The sequence below is a fragment of the Equus przewalskii genome, chromosome 1 (genome assembly GCF_037783145.1).
Source record: "Equus przewalskii isolate Varuska chromosome 1, EquPr2, whole genome shotgun sequence".
In the NCBI taxonomy this organism is placed as follows: domain Eukaryota; kingdom Metazoa; phylum Chordata; class Mammalia; order Perissodactyla; family Equidae; genus Equus; species Equus przewalskii.
In genome coordinates this window covers 46,483,866-46,497,244 of record NC_091831.1, presented here as the reverse complement: position 1 = coordinate 46,497,244, position 13,379 = coordinate 46,483,866, and the positions used below count along the sequence as shown (strand labels likewise).

General features: G+C 33.9%; 1 protein-coding gene across 1 annotated transcript in view; it reads left to right on the top strand.

Moving 5' to 3' along the window:
* ZWINT (ZW10 interacting kinetochore protein) overlaps nucleotides 1–12,990 on the top strand; it is a 76,178-nt gene extending 63,188 nt beyond the window's left edge. The window contains exon 15 of the mRNA XM_070611311.1: nucleotides 12,307–12,990. The gene's annotated coding sequence lies outside the window, so the exon portion shown is untranslated. The remainder of the gene's footprint in view (nucleotides 1–12,306) is intronic.
* The last annotated feature ends 389 nt before the right edge of the window (nucleotides 12,991–13,379 follow it).

Genomic DNA, 13,379 nt, shown 5'->3' with positions numbered 1-13,379 from the left:
TGTCTGATTTGGAACTGTTCTGTGTAATGTTTTCTATATGTCTGTTAGATTATGATGTTATTTTTTTCAGTTTCTATCTTCTATATACTTAATTTTTTGTTTTCTGAATATCATCTGAGAGAGGTGCGTTCCAGTCTCCAAATATGATAGTGGATTTATTTCTCTTAATAATTCTGTTGAATTTTGCTTTACATGCTCTGTGGCTATTTTATTAACTTCCTTACGAGTTTACACTTACTATATCTTTCCTCCAAACTGAACTTTTACTATTATGTAGTGGGTTTCTTCATTTTTGTGCTAGTGTTTTTCAGTCTTGAAGTCTAATAGTTTTAATGTAACTTTGCCAACTATCTTTTGTTTCTCCTTTGCCTGATTTGTCTTTCCTACAGTCTTTTGAGTTTCGACCTTTGTTTATCCTTGTTTATCACTTGCATACCACATTTAAAGGGCTGTTTTTGGAAATGCAGTTTCATAATCTTTAAGATTTTGTATTTTTTATTCCCTCTCCCTTGTTTTTTAGTTTATTCCTTTCTTGCCTTTTGGTTTTATTTATTTTTTATCTTTTTGTTTTCATTCCTCTTACCTTTTTTCTTGTTTGGAAACTCTTCACTGTTTATTTTCCCAGTTTAGTTTTCATAGTTAATAAAGTCTAAAATTAAGACTAAAGAATCTTGATACTTTCCTTAAACAAGTAATGAAGCTTAGCAGGCTTTACCATTGATGGATCATCCCACTCTTAAGTAATAAGGTATTTTTGTCCAGTTTGTTACTTCTAGCCAGGTTTTGTTTTCACAAATTAGACATTATTGTTTTATAGTCAATGTTTTATTTATAGTTCCTTATGATTTTTTGCCTACTTAATTTTGATATGTCAGAGCTTTCATATGGGATAATTTCCCCATCTGAATCAGAATTTCGTTAATTAAGATCTGCAGGCTGTGTAATACTTTAGTTTTTCTTAGTATGAAATAGTTTTGTTTCATTCTCATTCTTGAAAGATACTTTCTAGAGAATACTTAGTAGACAGCTACTTTCCCTTAAAACATTGAAGATAATTTCCCATGCTAATCTGGCTTTCATTGTTGTTGATGAGAAGTGAGCTGCCAGTTTAAAAGCTCTTTCTATACATCTTCTTTTACTCACTAGCTACTTAAAAAATCCTCTATCTTTGGTACTCTATAGTTTTACTATGTTATAAATAATTTGGGATTCTGGTTTGTTTATTTATTCATTCATTCTCCTTGCCGTTAGTTGGACTTTCTAAATCTGAAATTGCTGGTCTTTCAACAATTCTGGAGTATTTTCAGCCTTATCTTTTTAAAAAGTACTCTTACTTCTTCTGTATTAAATTCTTCTGAGACACCAATTAGACATCAATTAGATTTTCTAACTTTGTTCTTCATGTTACATAAACTTTGTTTTATGTTTACCATTTTTTTCCTGTAGAATGCATTTAGATAACTTTCCTTAAATCTATTTTATTAACTGTATGTTGCCAATGTATTGTTTAATCATTAGTTTCTTAATTTTTGTTTTTCATTTCTAGCAGTTATATTAGACCCTAATCTACTTTATTTGGATTTTTTTTTGTTATTCTGGCTCATGTTTTGAGCTTATCTTTTATTACCTTAAACATAACATACTTAGGCTTTTTATCATCTGTGTCGGAAAGGTTCAATTTACGTCTTTGTGGGCCTGTACGTTTTGCCTATATCACACACCTCCTATTTCTTTCTTTGTTTTGTGTAGTTTTACCATGAGCTGTCCAATTTTCCTGAACTTTATCTTTGGGGATACTTTGTGGCCTGTTATTAAATTGAGAGAATTTGTGTTTACTTCTGTCAATAGGTTGTAGATACTACCCATATAACATTTAGGAAAATTTAGAAATACATATATATTTTTAATGTTCTTTATGTCCATATACACTTGTATTTTTCATTCTTGCTGTTTGAAGATTCTCTCCTTTTCATTAGTATTTCCCAAAGGTTTTTTTTTTTATTTTAATTTGTCTTTCAAAAGCACAAGCTTTTGCCATATTTTCTTTAATACTGCTTTTTTGTCTTTTCATTGTGTTCCTATCCAAGATACCATCCTGCAATTCTTTATTGGGTGTCTTCTATTTTTGTGTGACTTATTCCTGCCACGAAAATATTCTTAGCACCTGGATAGTTTCAGCACCTTCTCCTATCTTTACAATTTTGAAATTTATAAAACTAAAGCTTCACTTCAAATAGTCTACCCTGCCATGAAAAGAAAACTGTCATCCTGTTTTAGAATCTTTCTGTGGTTAATACACCCCATTCTTGTCTTGGAGAGTTTATGCAACTTCTGGTATTTTACTATTTTTATGTCTCCTGTTTGGGCCAAATATGTATAAGTTTTTAAATACAGACAGACTGTGAAATTAGGTAAACTAATTTCATTATTGTTCCCCACCCATATTTAAATGACCCTTTTGATACTTGAAACACTGGGCTGTGAAGAATTTAGTATTTGATTTTTGATACACTTTGCTCTTCGCTCTTGAAACCCTGAATAACCTAGGTATTAAGCCTGAGAACTGGAGTCTCAGGAATCAACATCTTTTATGTTTATTTTGAGGCCTTTTTAAACTGTCGTTTTTGGGGGGTATAAATTCTTCTATTTATGTTGTTAAATTGAATTTAGATAACTGTTGACATGGTTATGAAAAAAGGAAACCTTGTTAATCTTTATGGAGCTCTGTAATATGCAAAAATTAGATTTTGGATGCCATGTTCGCGTACATTTCTAAATTTTAGGTTGTCAGATAGACTTTAGGAAGCACACTTACACAAGGCATGCCTAATTCATTTCATCATGCATTTCATAGTGATTATACTCGAGTGTAGGAGTTGATAATTGTTTAAATGGGTTTATTACTCTGTATCTAAAACCATATTTTGAGATAGGAAAAAGAAGGGGAAAATCCAGAGTTATGCTTTCAGAAGATAACAGGACTATTGGAAATAAGAGATTGTCACATATAAACATTATAAAAGAAATAAACCATAAAAATATATATAATCTAGTGCACAAATATTTGTTCTGTTTATAAATATTATAAAAAATCATAAGAAAAACAAATGTGAATTGGAGTGATTAAAATAGGGTTTGTTTTATAAAAGAATGAGTAAGTCTTTAAAATATCCTATATATTCTCCATGTTATGAAATTATATTGCAAAAACTTTGGGTCTGATCTTAATAACCAATCATAAAGAGCAAGCCAGTCAATTTTATTAATTAAAATACTAGTGAAGAAAGTACATATATTAAATTTTCAACCTTTTCTTATAACTTAGTGGACAAGAAGTTAGGCTTTGGGAAAATTTCTCTTTAGGGACAGAGGCCTGTCCACAGTCTCCATGTAGGTAAGGCCTGGATTACCCTGACCAGATATTCTAGAAATAAAAGAGGAAATAATTTGTTTACTGAAGTTTAGCATTATCTCTGGTGGTTTCATGTCGTTCACCATGAAGGTAATGGACTCATTGGGGAAGATATGCTGGTTTCTTTTTTGAAAACTCTACTCTTGATGATGATTAAAATGCCTGACTTTGTTCCAGTGTGCCATTTTCAGCATGGGAAGGAAATAAGGGGAAAAGGAAAAAATGGTAAATTCAGTAGAGGAATTCAATTATTAAAATATATTTATCTTGTGTGTGTGTGTTTATATATATACACATACATATAACATACACACATACAAACATAAAATTGGCAGGGAGAATTTAGATTAGATGGAGGAAGTGAGAGTGACTGCATGATGGATATTGGGTTTCTGTTTTTGGATGAAGATTCTGTCATTAACCATTTGTTCTCCTAATCCCTCTGTCCAGGAATCTTTGCATCCACAATTGAACATACCCCAGTGCCTTCATTCTTTAAAAGTACTTAGTAAGTGTTCATTGGATCATATTCAGGGGAGATTTCCTAAAGAGGTGCCTCTTGAACTCAAGTTCCAACAAATGAAATTATCCAGAGGCAGATTTCATCATTTATTGTTGGCTATGTGCTGAACATGAGTTCTGAGAATTAAAATAAAAAGAAGGTGATAAAGACAATCTGAGTTTAAATTTGGAGACAGGAAGGAAAAATCTATTGAAGACTAATTCTAGCAAAAAATAATGTTTGTCATTGTTAAGGACTAAGAATTGGAATGTTTTGGCAGCGCCAAAGATAATCATATATACTAGATGGAAGGAACATCATAAGTGAAGTACAGGAATTGAGAAACTGGTGATTTCAGGAATGCAAGTGGCCAAGCAGAGCTTGGAGCCTGGGTTATAAGGGACAAAATGGGAGTAGTGAGTTCATGAGGGCCTTTTACCTTTACCCTGATGGCTATAGGAAGTCAAAGCCTTCACGTAGAAGTCAAGGAAACCTATTTGAAACAGTTTCTTTTATACTTTGGCAAGAAATTTCCAAGTACATCTTAATCTATTAAAATATAACTCTCAGGGAAGTCACACTGTTAGTGAGTACATTTATGAATTCTGGGCAGAATGCACATTTAGAAAGCAGTGCAAATACTTCCATCCTCCTGAGGTAAACACATCTCCCTGAGTAACCATTGCTTATTATTGGGACTTGCTATAATGACAGCAGCTAGAAAGCTGAAATCCATTTAGGCAGTTAGAGATCATAGTAAGGCAACATTGGAGTGGCGTTCTATTTTAGAATGTTACTGCTTAAAAATATGCAGAATACAGTAATCGTAATTATGAACGGCTGCATATTACACCCACCAAAACAATCACTAAAGCAGTTCAGTGATGCTAGTATTCCTGTAGGTGACAGTTACCAATCAAAAAAAGTGCACACCAATTAGAAACTGATGAACCAGCTATCCCACAGCTCAGTGCTTTCTGGTACATTTGTCACTGAAGGCTTGGCACTTTCAGAGAACATTGGAAAGCCTTTCAGCAATACGGAATCGCTCATTGCACCTGAGTAATATTCTACTTAGCAAAGTTTAGGGACTAACAATTGAGAATAGAAGGGGAAAAAAACCCTCATAATGTACATTGTTTCTATTAGAGAATAGTGACATTCTTCACATCAATTAGCAAAATGAGTATGGTATTCAAACAGTACCCTATGACTACCATAACGACTTTAATTTTAATAATTATCTTGAACAATATTCAGAGATTACTGGAATGTAAAGATAAGAGGAGCTTTACATTAGGTGCCAGTGTCACCTTTGGCACTAGCAACAGGCTTATTCTTTTGAAAAGGAATATGACAAATCTTACCTGGTTAAAAAAAAGTTTGGTTGGTGTCATAAGAGATTTTCTATTTTACCTCTTCAACCTTATCTCTACCTCAATCTCAGGAATTTTCAGGAACTAATTCACTAACTAAATTTAACTTTTGGTGGTGGTGGTGGTGATCTGAAGGAGTAGAAGTACTGAAAAGAATGTTATTTTTGTAAAACAATAAGGAAGGGCTAGTAGATATTCAGGTAAGTCTAATAATCATTATATATTGTATACCTTTTGTATAGGAAAAAAACTAAAACTGGAATTCTGTGTGCCTCAAGGCAAAACTTTTATATCTAAATAATGGAGTATTTCTGGTTTTTTGGATACCACAAACAACGTTATTGGTAATGAATCACGGTACCTGTAATTTAGCAGTCACACTGTCTAGCTCATAGAGGTAGCACAGTCTGGCAGATCAGAGTCAAGATTTATTTACAAGGTTCACAATTTCTCTCAAATTTCTTGCCTTGTTTGTTTTTCTAAAAGTTTGTGTGTGTGTGCACATAGCCAGTGTATTCATATAAGATGTGCTATTTTATATTTGAAAGTAAGTTGTTAACATAGATTCAGAATTGTACTAACGCTGTTAACTTTTTCTGTCAGTATTCATACAGCATTCACTCAATAAACATTTCTGAGCACCTGTGTGCCAGGTGCTATTCTATTTCTTTTATTAAAATATATTTGACGTATAACATTGTGTGATTTTAAGGTACACATGTTAATTTGATACATTTATGCATTGTAATGTGATTGTCATTGTAGCATTAATTAGCATCTCTCTCACATTACATAATTATCATTTCTTTCTAGAGGTTAGAATTATTAATTTCTAGTCTTTTAGCAAGTTTGATGACTATAATACAATTCTTGTTGTCTATATTCCCTATAATGTACATTAGATCTCTAGGGCTTATTTACTACTCATTGCAAGTTTGTACCCTTCAATAACATCTGTCCTATTTCCCCACCCCCTATCCCTTGGTAACCACCATTCTACTCTCTCTTTTGAGTTTGGCTTTTTTAGTTTCCACATATAAGTGATACCATATATAGTACTTCTGTTTCTTGGTCTGACATATCTCACTCAGCATAATGTGCTCAAGCTCCATCCCTGTTGTTGCAAATGGCAGGCTGCCCTTCTTTTTATGGGTGAATACACACACACACACACACATCTTCTTTATCTGTTCATCCATTGATAGGCACTTAGGTTATTTCCATATCTTGGCTATTGTGAATAATGCTGTAATAGACATGGACGTGCACATATCTCTTCAATATCCTGTTTTCATTTTCCTTCAGTATATATCCAGAAATGGAATTGCTGGATTATATGGTAGATCTATTTTTCATTTTTTGAGGAACCTCCATATTGTTTTACATATTGGCCGAATCAGTTTACATCTCCACCAACAGTGTACAAGGGTTCCCTTTTCTCCACATCCTTGCCAACGCTTATTATATCTTTTCTTCTTGGTGATAGCCATTCTAACAGTTGTGAGATGAATCTGCATTGTGGTTTTAATTTGTATTTCCCTGATGATTAGTGATGTTGAGCATCTTTTCATGTACCTGTTACTTTTGGATTTCCTTTTTGGAGAAATGTTTATTTAGTTCCTCTGCCCATTTTTTAAATCAGATTGTTTGGTTTTTTTGTTATTGAGTTGTGTGAGTTCTTTTTATATTTTGGATATTAACTCATTATTGGATATGTGGTTTGCAAAAATTTTCTCCCATTCTGTAGGATGCCTATTTTGTTAATTGTTTCTTTTGCTGTGCAGAAGCTGTTAAGTTTGATGTAGTCCCATTTGTTGATTTTTGCTTTTGTTGTTTGTGCTTTTGGTGTCATATTCAAATAATCATTGCTAAGTCCAATGTTAAGAAGATTTTTCCTACATTTGCCTCTAGGAATTTTATGGTATCAGGTCTTCTTATGTTTAAGTCTTTGATCCATTTTGAGTAAATTTTTGTGAATGGTGTGAGATAGGGGTCCAATTTTATTGTCCTGCATATGTTTATCCAAGAACATATCCATATATGTTTTTGGCTCCCTTGTTGAATGTTAGTTGACCGTATACACTGGGGTTTAATTCTGGACTGTCTGTTCTGTTTGATTGGTCTATGTGTTGGTTTTTATGCCAGTCCCATACAGTCATGCATTGCTTAACAATGGGGAGATGGGCTGAGAAATGTGTTGTTAGGTGATTTCATCATTGTGTGAACATCATAGAGTGTATTTACACAAACCTAGGTGGTATAGCCTACTACACACCTAGGCTATGTGGTGCTAATCTTATGGGAGCACTGTTATATGTACCGCTCGTTGTTGACCAAAACATCATTATACAGTGCATGACTGTTATTATTTTTATTACTATAGCTTTGTAATATAGTTTGAAATCAGGAAGTGTGATACCTCCAGCTTTGTTCTTCTTCAGGATGGCTTTGGCTATTCAGGGTCTTTTATGGTTCCATACAAATTTTAGGATTGTTTTTTCTATTTCAGTGAAGTATGCCTCTGGAATTTTGGTGGTGATTACATTGAATTTATAGATGGCTTTGGGTAGTACTGACATTTTAACGATATTAATTCTTCTGTCCTGTGAATGTGGGATGTCTTTCCATTTGTTTGTATCTTCAAGTTCTTTCAGCAAAGTCTTATATTTTTCATTCTACAGATCTTTCACTTCTTTGATTAAATTTATTCCCAGCTAGGGGCTGGCCCCGTGGCCGAGTGGTTAAGTTCGCGCGCTCCGCTGCAGGCGGCCCAGTGTTTCGTTAGTTCGAATCCTGGGCGCGGACATGGCACTGCTCATCAGACCACGCTGAGGCAGCGTCCCACATGCCACAACTAGAAGAACCCACAACGAAGAATACACAACTATGTACCGGGGGCTTTGGGGAGAAAAAGGAAAAAATAAAATCTTTAAAAAAAAAAAATTTATTCCCAGCTATTTTATTGTTTTTGATGCTATTGTGAATGGGATAGTTTTCTTTCTTTATTTTTGAAATGTTTCATCATTAGTGTATAGAAATGCAACTGCTTTATGTCGATTTTATATCCTCTAACTTTACTGAAAATTCCAACAGCTTTTCGTTGAGACTTTGGAATTTTGTATATACAAAATCATGTCATCTGCAAATAGTGACAATTTTACTTCTTTCTTTCCAATTTGGATGCCTTTTACTTTTTTGTCTTACCTATTGCTCTAGCTAGGACTTCCAATACCATACTGAATAAGGGTAGTAAGAGTGGGCATCCTTATTTTGTTCCTGATCTTAGAGGAAAAGCTTTCAGTTTTTCTCTGTTGAGTATAATGTTAGCTATGCATTTGTTACATATGGCCTTTATTGTGTTGAGGTATGTTTCTTTTACACCCAGTCTCTTGAGGGTTTTTATCATGAAAAGGTGTTGTATTTTCTGCATCTATTGCAATGATCATGTGATTTTTAATCTTTTATTGTTGGCATGTAATTGTTCATAGTAGTCTCTTAGGATCCTATGTATTCCTGTAATATCAGTTGTAATGTCTCCTCTTTTATTTCTAATTTTATTTATTTGAGTCTTCTTTTTTCCTAGTCTAGCTAAAGTTTTGTCAATTTGGTTTAACTTTTTGAGAAAACAGCTTTGTTTCATTGATTTTTTTCCCCATTGTTTTTCTAGTCTTTATTGCATTTATTGCTGCTATGATCGTTATTATTTCCTTCCTTCTGCTAAGTTTCGGCTGAATTTGTTTTTCTCTAGTTCCTTTAGGTGTAAAGTTAGGTTGTTTATTTGAGATCTTTCTAATTTCTTAATATATGCATTTATTGCTGTGAACTTTCCACTCAGATGTGCTTTTGCGGGAATTGATATGATATATTTCCATTTTCCTTTGTTTCAAGATAGTTTTTGATTTCCCTTTTGATTTCTTATTTGACTCAATGGTTGTTCAAAAGCATCTTGTTTACTTTCCACATATTTGTAGATTTTTCTGCTTTCCTCTTGTTGATTTCTAGTTTCATACCATTGTGGTCAGAAAAGATAGTTGGTATGATTTCAGTCTTCTTAAATTTGTCAAGGCTTGTTTTGAGTTCTATCATATGATCTATCCTATAGACTGTTCCATGTGTGCTTGAAATGAATATGTATTCTGCTGCTGTTGGATGAAATGTTCCACATATGTTGTTAAGTCCTTTGGTCTAAAGTATGGTTCGGTGCCTATGTTTCTTTATCCATTTTATGTCTGGATGATCTAACCATTGCTGACAGTGGGGTATTGAAGCACCCTACTATTTTTGTACTATTGTCTATTTCTCCCTTCAGGTCTGTTGGCATTTGCTTAATATGTTTAGGTGCTCCAATGTGGAGTGCATATGTATTTATGATTTTTATATCTTCTTGATTTATTGACCCCTTTATTATTATGTAATGATCTTCTTTGACTCTTGTTAACATTTTTGGCTTGAAGTCTATTTTGTCTGATATAAGGATCCTGGCTTTCTTTTGATTTACACGGGCATGGAGTATTTTCTTCCATCCCTTCACTTTGGTCTTATGTGTGTCTTTAGAGCAGAAATGAGTCTCCTATAGGCAGCATATAGTTGGATCTTGTTTTTTTTATCCATCCAACCACTTTATGCCTTTGATTGAAGAATTCAATCCATTAACATTTAGAGTGATTATTGAGATGTAAGGACTTACTACTGCCATCTTACTGTTTACTGTCTGGTTGTTTTGTGTCTCTATTGTTATTTTTTCCTCTGTTTCTGGCTACCTTTGTAAATTGGTGGTTTTCGTTGGCAGTATGCTCAGTGTTCCCTTTCTTTAATATTTTGTGAATCTATTCTAGATTTTTGCTTTGTGGTTACCATAAGGCTTACATAAAACATCTTGTAGATAAAATAGTTAATTTTATTCTGAAAGCAACTTATCTTTGTTCCCCTATAAAGGCTTTACCGTTTCACTCCTCCTCTTTTATGTTTTTTTTTTTTGAGGTATAATTGACATATAACATATTAATTTCAGGTGTATGACATGATACAACATTTGTGTATATTGCAAAACGATCACCGCAATAAGTCTAGTTGGCTCTAGTCTCAATCACCATACATAGTTACAAATTTTTTTTTCTCGTGTGATGAGGGCTTTTAAGATCTACTCTCAGCAACTGTAAAATGTGCAATACAGTATTGTTAACTATATTTTGTGTTTTTATGTTTTGTTTCTTTTTTTTTTTGAGGAAGATTAGTCCTGAGCTAATATCTGGCACCAATCCTCCTCTTTTTGCTGAGGAAGACTGGCCCTGAGCTAACATCCATGCCTATCTTCCTCTACTTTATATGTGGCACGTCTGCCATAGCATAGCTTGACAAGCAGTGTTTAGGTCCACACCCAGGATCCAAACTGGGAAACCCTGGGCCGCTGAAGCAGAGTGTGTGAACTTAACTGCTGTGCCACTGGGCTGGCCCCTATGTTTTTATGTTTTTAATGTCACAGTTTACCTCTTTTTGTGCTGTGAATTTGTTAACAAATTACGGTAGCTATAGTTATTTTTAATACTCTTTTCCTTTAACCTTTATAATATAGTTAAATGGTTAAAATACCATTCTAATATAGAGTCACAGTTTTCTAATTCTGACTATTTTTCACTGTACCAGAGGGTTCTGTACTTTTATATGTTTTTTTGTCACTTATTAGCATCTTTTCATTTCAGCTTGAAGACGTCCTTTCAGTATTTCTTGCAAAGCAGGTCTAATGGTGGTAAACTCTCTTAGCTTTTGTTTGCCTGGGAAAGCCTTTATTTTTCATTTATATGTGAAGGATAGCTTTGCCAGATAAAATATTCTTGGCTGGCAGTTTTTAATCCTTCAACTCTTCGAATATGTCATTCCACTCTCTCCTGCCCTCTAGAGTTTTTGCAGAGAGATCGGCTGATAGCCTAATGGGGGTTCCTTTGTAGGTTACTTTCTTTTTTTCCCTGGCTGCATTTAAGATTCTTTCTTTATCACTGCTTTTTGACAGTTTCATTATAAAGTGTCTTGGAGAAAGTCTTTTGCGTTGAGATAATAGGATGTTCTAAGAGCCTTGTAGACTTGCATGTCCAATTCCTTCCCCAGGTTTGGGCAGTGCTCAGCTATAATTTCTTTAAATAAACTCTTTGCCTTCTTCTCCCTCTGGTACACCAATTATTCTTATATATGCCTTTCTAGTTGAAACCGATAGGTCTTGTAGGGTTTCTTCACTCTTTTAAAATCTTAGTTCTCTCACCTGTTCTAACTGAATTATATCTATATTCCTATTGTCCAAGTCATTTTTTTTTCTTCTCTCTGGTCTGTTGTGTTACAGATGTTTTCTATTGCATTCTTCATCTCATTCATTGAATTATTCAGTTCTCTTTTATAATTTCAGTCTCTTTGGTAAAGAACTCCTGTTCCTTAATTTTAATTCCTCAGTTCATTGAATTGCCTTTCTATGTCTTCTTGTAGATCACTGAATTTCTTCATAACAGCTATTTTGAATTGTCAGTTAGACCTCAGTATTCCATGCCTTTGGGTTCAGTTGCTGGAATTATCATTTTCTTTTTTTATGTCATATTTCCTTGATTTTTTGTAGTGTTTGAGGATATGCAGTTCTACTTTCACATTTGAAGTAGCAGTCCCCTTCTTTAACTAAGGTTTTATGTTTACTTTGGATCTTACAATTCAAGAGACTAGCTATTAGAAATGTCTTTTTTATTCCGGTTGGTGGTACTAGAGCTGAACTTTGTGGTTTCTCCTACAGGAGCTGGATTTTGAGGACTCCCTCAAGAGTGGCACAAGAGTTGGCAGCAGAGTAGAGGGAGGTGTGGGCTTAGCATCTCGGGTATGGGGATGCTCATGGGTCCAGTGGGGAGATCCTCGAGCAGGGTACACCCAGAGGTCTGTGGGCAAGTCTCCTATTGAAGTCCTGAAGCAGGCAGGAAGAAACATGTTCCTTCAGTTCACTTTAATATTTTGATCTGCCTCCTTTCCTTTCCTCTCCCTCCCCCAAGTCATGGAAGTCCTTCCTCAGAAATCCAGGTGCTGCTGGAGAGAAACAAGTCTCCTGCTGCAACCCACACAACTGATGCTGACATCACTCTTGTAATAATTGTTGGAATTATTTTGGCCTTTGCATTACACTTTATAAATCTCCAGAAACTTGCTTCCCAATAATTAGGATGTAATTTAAAGGAAATGTCTTTGTTAAATGACTTTTCCATAGAGTAGTATTTTCTATTAGATGTTATAATATTTAATTTTAGTTTGGAAACTTAGATTATACAGCTGTTTGATGTATTTTGGTTTTTCTAGCTAAGTATCTCTAGTGTCAAATATTTTTTAAAACGTGCATTTACATATATTCTAAACTCTGAAGTCAGGCATCATTCTCTCATTATAATTTAATTTATTTTGTGTTATTTTTTAAGGAATCATTTATTTCAATCATGAAGACACCTGGAAATTACGGGAAACTCATCTCACTTTGTTGTAGTACTGATTGCTATCAAAGGTTTGCAGTTTTTTACCTGAGTATCCTGTTTATTTGTGAAGAAGCTAAATGACAGCCTGGTTCATTTTTGAATTTTGTATGAGGAGTAGAGTTCACATGTAGTGCTAACTTAGAATTCAAGAGATATTTTCTTCTTGGATGTTTGTCTTAGTTTGACAATATTAAAGTTTTGTTATGAACAGTGTATTTGTTTTGTTTAATCTCAGTTGAAGTCTATCAAATATTTCCTTTATGGTTGAGTATATAAAATTATGTATAATATAAAATATAGAGAAATTGAAAATCTAGTGTCTTCCTCTAGACATCACTGTCCTCACAGAAGTATGTCTGCTTGGCAGAAATTTGCATAAAGAATTTCCATTCTTGGAACAAATCCTCCACAGATTTCCATAAAGTTTCATATTTTAGTCCTTGGCCCTTGATTTACAACTCTTCTAACCCCCTGAGGCATTTTCTATTAACATATAATATCTTTCTTTCATTGACCAACTCTCTGAATGAATTTACTCTTCTTGTGCCATTGAATAAGAAATCATACTCCTAGTATTGCTCTTACTTTGTTAAGCAGTGGTT